Source organism: Salvelinus alpinus, chromosome 2 (assembly GCF_045679555.1).
Source record: "Salvelinus alpinus chromosome 2, SLU_Salpinus.1, whole genome shotgun sequence".
Classification (NCBI taxonomy): Eukaryota; Metazoa; Chordata; class Actinopteri; order Salmoniformes; family Salmonidae; genus Salvelinus; species Salvelinus alpinus.
In genome coordinates this window covers 84,492,814-84,500,057 of record NC_092087.1, presented here as the reverse complement: position 1 = coordinate 84,500,057, position 7,244 = coordinate 84,492,814, and positions in this window count along the sequence as shown.

The following is a 7,244-nucleotide window of genomic DNA, read 5'->3' as shown; positions in this document are numbered from 1 at the left end:
CTCTCTCAGTTCCACTCTGCCCTGGTGTTTGCCTGCAGTCGACCAGATCCAGCAGTAAAGTACAGGGAGGCGGTCGACCTGTGGTCTCCTGGAGGGTGGAGGGGAAAGGGCTAGCTTTGTCCTGTTGGCCGCAAGAAGTATTTTACATAGATTACCATTAAACCAAATATTGTATTAATTCAGTCTAAACCTCTGATTTGGGTGCATCCTTCGAATATCTAATTTTTCCTGTAATGTTCAATCGTTCAAAACAACCCACAAATCTAAGAGCATTGGATTGGTGGAGGAATGGGCTAGTTTCCACCATATTTCTTATACCAGTCATTTAATATCAAACAACACGGAATAGGAGAAGCAAGAGGGATAACTGGGCCCAAAATCTGGCTTCTGGCTTTTTTGATCATATTTACATTTTCGTAACGAGTTGGTTGTTAGGAGTGTATTGGTAAAAGTAGGACACGTGACATCCTGACAACTTTGAGTAGAAAAAAAAACTTTATATGAGAGTAGTGCCTGGTCACTAGTTACCACAAAAAAAGTTATAAACCCTGCACATTTCTACAATTAATTTTATTAAAATGTCATTTTAACCCCAACCATACTTCTAACTTTATACCTAACCCTAAATAAACAACATATTAGACAATTGACTTAGTGGCTGTGGTATATAGTAGCAACAAAGGTCCCACCTGTTCTTGCCTCTTTCCGATTGCCTTCCATTTTTGAATAAATGTATTTTCTTTGTTAGAACGGCCACTTGAGTATCTGGTTAAATAATGGATAATGTATTCGAAATCAGTGAAGCGATGTGAACATGTGCACACTTTGGGAGGAAGGAGAGATAATTAGTTCATAGTCACAGATTCCTAAACATGATATAGTAGCAGGCTACTTTGTTGAAGTTAAAAAAAATCCCAACAAGTTTTACCATCATGTTTTTTTTTGTCCAGCCGTTTTAACCGAACACAGGAATGTGGAGAATCAAAGATTATGAAAACCTGGTCTAGACATTTTATGTTATTTATGTTATTTTATTCACTGTTAAAACCAGACTTACCTGATCCATTGTGGAAGCTACTGTTTCTTTGTATGACATGAAAGGTTGTAGGCCACAACAGTACAGTTAGACTGCTTTGCTGTTGGCTTCTTCTTTAAGGTTTTATGGTAGACTACACCTATTGTTGTATCGCCCGCCACCTACTGTACAATGAAGGAAAAATACCCTTCTTTTTCAAGACCTCTGCAAACCGTCGTGGCATGCTGTCAATTAACTTCTGGGCCACATCCTGACTGATGGCAGCCCATTCTTGCATAATCAATGCTTGGAGTTTGTCAGAATTTGTGGGTTTTTGTTTGTCCACCCGCCTCTTGACGATTGACCACAAATTCTCAATGGGATTAAGGTCTGGGGAGTTTCCTGGCCATGGACCCAAAATATCAATGTTTTGTTCTCCAAGCCACTTAGTTATCCCTTTTGCCTTATGGCAAGGTGCTGGAAAAGGCATTGTTCGTCACCAAACTGTTCCTGCATGGTTGGGAGAAGTTGCTCTCGGATGATGTGTTGGTACCATTCTTTATTCATGGCTGTGTTCTTAGGCAAAATTGTGATTGAGCCCACTCCCTTGGCTGAGAAGCAACCCCACACATGAATGGTCTCAGGATGCTTTACTGTTGGCATGACACAGGACTGATGGTAGGTCTCACCTTGTCTTCTCCGGACAAGCTTTTTCCGGATGCCCCAAACAATCGGAAAGGGGATTCATCAGAGAAAATGGCTTTACCCCAGTCATCAGCAGTCCAATCCCTGTACCTTCTGCAGAATATCAGTCTGTCCCTGATGTTTTTCCTGGAGAGAAGTGGCTTCTTTGCTGCCCTTCTTGACACCAGGTCATCCTCCAAAAGTCTTTGCCTTACTGTGCGTGCAGATGCACTCACACCTGCCTACTGCCATTCCTGAGCAAGCTCTGTACTGGTGGTGCCCCGATCCCGATTCAGTTCATTTGCATGGCAAAGAGGGACTTTGCAATTAATTGCAATTCATCTGATCACACTTCATAACATTCTGGAGTATATGCAAATTGCCATCATACAAACTGAAGCAGCAGACTTTGTGAAAATTAATATTTGTGTCATTCTCAAAACTTTTTGCCACGATTGTATATAGACAGGATTCCTCGTAATGCCTCTGCTGTAAAATCCCTGAGTCCCAAAACACGTTCAGCTGCACTCACAATTGATGCCTATTTTCTCAGATTTCGTCTTTGTTTGTGCTGTGCAGTTTAGAACCAATAAGCAATAAACCAGGGACGCCACTTTTGTTTTAGAAGTAGGATCACATAACCTGGCGGGGGCCTGGGGGTCCTCTACCAGAATTTTGATAAATGCCCACAGTCATCAAGCTAGGTAACATATAGTTTGTTAATAGATTCCATTTAAAAATGTTTGTGATTAATAAGACAGAACTAGATCACAGGTCATTCAGTAATAAATATTGTGTTGCACCTTTAACCAATAGCCTAACAAATGAACAACTTTTGAAAAAATACAGACTTTTGATTGTCTTTATTAAGACGTCCTCTATATCAAATGGGCTTGGACTGGCTGGTCTGAATATTTTCCGAACGCACTGTATGTTAGGCTATGATGGTGAGCGAGCATTGCGCCTTTTCATTATCCATAAGTAACAAGTTCTGGCCTGGTTTAGATCTTATCTGTCGGAAAGATATCAGTTTGTCGCTGTGAATGGTTTGTCCTCTGACAAATTAACTGTACATTTCGGTGTTCCTCAAGGTTCTGTTTTGGTACCACTATTGTTTTCACTATATATTTTACCTCTTCGGGATGTCATTCGAAAACATAATGTTAACTTTCACTGCTATGCAGATGACACACAGCTGTACATTTCAATGAAACATGGTGAAGCCCCAAAATTGCCCTCGCTAGAAGCCTGTGTTTGAGACATAAGGAAGTGGATGGCTGCAAACTTTCTACTTTTAAACTCGGACAAAACAGAGATGCTTGTTCTAGGTCCCAAGAAACAAAGAGATCTTCTGTTGAATCTGATAATTAATCTTGATAGTTGTAAAGTCGTCTCAAATAAAACTGTGATGGACCTAGGCGTTACTCTGGACCCTGATCTCTCTTTTGACGAACATATCAAGTCTGTTTCAAGGACAGCTTTTTTCCATCTACGTAACATTGCAAAAGTCAGAAACCTTCTGTCCAAAAATTATGCAGAAAAATTAATCCAGGCTTTTGTTACTTCTAGGTTAGACTACTGCAATGCTCTACTTTCCGGCTACCCGGATAAAGCACTAAATAAACTTCAGTTAGTGCTAAATACGGCTGCTAGAATCCTGACTAGAACCCCAAAATTTGATCATATTACTCCAGTGCTAGCCTCCCTACACTGGCTTCCTGTTAAGGCAAGGGCTGATTTCAAGGTTTTACTGCTAACCAACAAAGCATTACATGGGCTTGCTCCTACCTATCTTTCCGATTTGGTCCTGCGTACATACCTACACGTACGCTACAGTCACAAGACGCAGGCCTCCTAATTGTCCCTAGAATTTCTAAGCAAACAGCTGGAGGCAGGGCTTTCTCCTATAGAGCTCCATTTTTATGGAATGGTCTGCCTACCCATGTGAGAGACGCAGACTCGGTCTCAACCTTTAAGTCTTTACTGAAGACTCATCTCTTCAGTAGGTCCTATGATTGAGTGTAGTCTGGCCCAGGAGTGGAAGGTGAATGGAAAGGCTCTGGAGCAACGAACCGCCCTTGCTGTCTCTGCCTGGCCGGTTCCCCTCTCTCCACTGGGATTCTCTGCCTCTAACCCTATTACAGGGGCTGAGTCACTGGCTTACTGGTGCTCTTTCATGCCGTTCCTAGGAGGGGTGCGTCACTTGAGTGGGTTGAGTCACTGATGTGATCTTCCTGTCTGGGTTGGCGCCCCCCCTTGGGTTGTGCCGTGGCGGAGATCTTTGTGAGCTATACTCGGCCTTGTCTCAGGATGGTAAGTTGGTGGTTGAAGTTATCCCTCTAGTGGTGTGTGGACTGTGCTTTGGCAAAGTGGGTGGGGATATATCCTTCCTGTTTGGCCCTGTCCGGGGGTATCATTGGATGGGGCCACAGTGTCTCCTGACACCTCCTGTCTCAGACTCCAGTATTTATGCTGCAGTAGTTTATGTGTCGGGGGGCTAAGGTCAGTTTGTTATATCTGGAGTACTTCTCCTGTCTTATCCGGTGTCCTGTGTGAATTTAAGTATGCTCTCTCTAATTCTCTCTTTCTTTCTCTCTCTCGGAGGACCTGAGCCCTAGGACCATGCCTCAGGACTACCTGGCATGATGACTCCTTGCTGTCCCCAGTCCACCTGGCCGTGCTGCTGCTCCAGTTTCAACTGTTCTGCCTGCGGCTATGGAACCCTGACCTGTTCACCGGACGTGCTACCTGTCCCAGACCTGCTGTTTTCAACTCTCTAGAGACAGCAGGAGCAGTAGAGATACTCTTAATGATCGGCTATGAAAAGCCAACTGACATTTACTCCTGAGGTGCTGACTTGCTGCACCCTTGACAACTACTGTGATTATTATTATTTGACCATGCTGGTCATTTATGAACATTTGAACATCTTGGCCATGTTCTGTTATAATCTCCACCCGGCACAGCCAGAAGAGGACTGGCCACCCCTCATAGCCTGGTTCCTCTCTAGGTTTCTTCCTAGGTTTTGGCCTTTCTAGGGAGTTTTTCCTAGACACCGTGCTTCTACACCTGCATTGCTTTTTGTTTGGAGTTTTAGGCTGGGTTTCTGTACATCACTTTGAGATATCAGCTGATGTAAGAAGGGCTATATAAATACATTTGATTTGAAGTATTGATTACCAATTTGTCTCTGCCTGCAAATCGTCATCCTAAACGGTAGGCTATATCCTATAGGAATTTGCAAAACGTAGCAAGTGTCGCTGTCATCATTCTTGCTGCTTTCAGGTGCACATGTGGTCTCAATATCATAGAGTAGGCTGTAGGCTATGCATTTTCCAAGAAGCACGGGGCAGTGATCTTTCCAAAGAAATGTACTTCCTAAATATGTCTGTGATTAGGCTATAGTTTACTAAATTGCCAAGAAATAGTCCTAAATCTTGATCACCCTTTATTTCTCCGTCTGAAGATCTTCCCACTCCTAAAAGGTAGGCTGTAACAACAGCTCAAGAGAAAGTGCAAGTCTCTCCAACTCTGCTCTCTTCAAACTACATCTAGCATACTGGCTGATATAGCCCTGTAATACAATATAAGGGCCATGTGAGAATCTCTGCTAATTTAACATATTTCTTAAGTCATATTTTGCACATTTGACATCGCTTTTAGGGCGCAATATTGCTGGGACCATGGTTGGCAAGTGAGCTGCGTCACATACGCCACTGCGGTTGTGTTCGGGACCAGTTCTTACAGTAGAGGGCGGGTAGAGGGCGGGTGTCGGAAAGAAATTCAGCGGGTGCGTGTGGGAGCGGGATGAAGAAACCCGTGTGCACCATGACAGAGAAGCCTGTAACAGAGCTGTTTATTACTGTGTCAGTGTGAAAGTAGGGAATTGGCTAGGGAAACTGACAGATCATTAACGTTACATTGCCATACTGACTAATAAAACTCACACATTTAATATATGAACATACAAACACCATATTACGATTACGGACTAACATTTTAGGCTTGAACAAATATTGTGTTGCAATTCTGACATGCAATAATACCTTTCAGAGTTTTGTCAATTTCATCTCAACAACAAAAAAGAACGAACACCAAACGGCCTGTGAAAAAGCATAACACGGTATAAAAACTCTGAAGTCAAGGAAACCAGAAAGAGGTATCCTGTACGTTTTCAAGTTAAAAGTCTCCATTCTCTATTACTCCCCAGTTGAGTTTACTTCACATTTAGGTAGATAATGTAATGGATGTGTTTGCCAGCGTGAGTCTAGACAGCACTAGCTGTATTATGCCTACAACAGTTTAGTTCCAGTCCGCTAGGTGTTTCTCTACAGTATGGGCAGATCTCTGGGTGACGTGGACATCCCCATGCATGCACCTTATCAAAGGCTGGGTCTAATCGTGAATGCTGATTGGTTAAAACCGCATTTCAGCCTGTGTCTATTCCATAAATTACCAGCAGCTAAATCTATGACCTTAAAATTCCTATTTACTCTGTTCCATCTGACTTTGCAATCCACTGTCTCATCAGCCCAGCCAGGCACTTTATAAACTTGATCTCCACTATAACAAGCATCTAGACATTATCTCACATTTCGTTTAGTCTAACATTTAGTTTTCAACAGCGGAGATTTGTATAAACCTTGCTGTCTGTCTCTCCGACATTTGCAACATTGTTTATATTGTAATGACCTGACTAGATCATAAATGAACAATTGTCCAGACAGAGGCTTGAGTTTGCGAATTGACGGTTTATTAAACCAACTTTACACAGGCTACTGTTTGGGCCGTAGCACACGCCAAATAAATGACAGATAACCCACAAGCCAATCGTGACCTTCTCTTGTGAAGCCCAGACGTAAGAGAGAGAACAAAGGCGAAACCTGCTCTTAACTTCCAATGCTCCATCCCCCTGCCCAACCCCCCTCCACGCCACTCCGCCAACCGCCAGGATGCCCGGCATCAGAACATTCCAGGCATTCCCGTGATTGGCAGATAGCAGGTTGATTGACATGTCGGACCCCGCGAACACTGGGTACTGGTCAGTACAACACAACCACCTACTAGCCTAACACATAACACACAGCTGTCTGTGCGGGTCGCTACAATATATTCAAATTCGATATCCAGCTGTTCCATTAGTAATGAACGTGTTGGGAGTCGGGAGGAGACTGACAGGCAGCGTTTCTCAGCCAGTCGAAGTCATTAAATCAGCTGGCATCATTTTTATGGATATATACAAAGAAATGTCAATTGAAAAGGTGAAATGAAACGAAGTGCAGCTAGTTTGCAGTCTTTCCAGCTTCAGTTTGAAGTGAATGTGTTAGCTTTGTTGTTGGCTAGCTCCTCTGAACAACAGTGTCCTGACGAGAGAGCACATTTTCTATGCCAGGCGAAATCGCTTCTCATTAGCTCATTGTTATGGATGTATCCAAATAAATGTCACTAGAAAACTGCTTAAAGAAATGCAAATGCAGCTACTTTGCTGTTATTCTGACTAAGTTAGCCGTAGTTGGCTAGCTAGCAAGCAAGGGATAGGAACGTG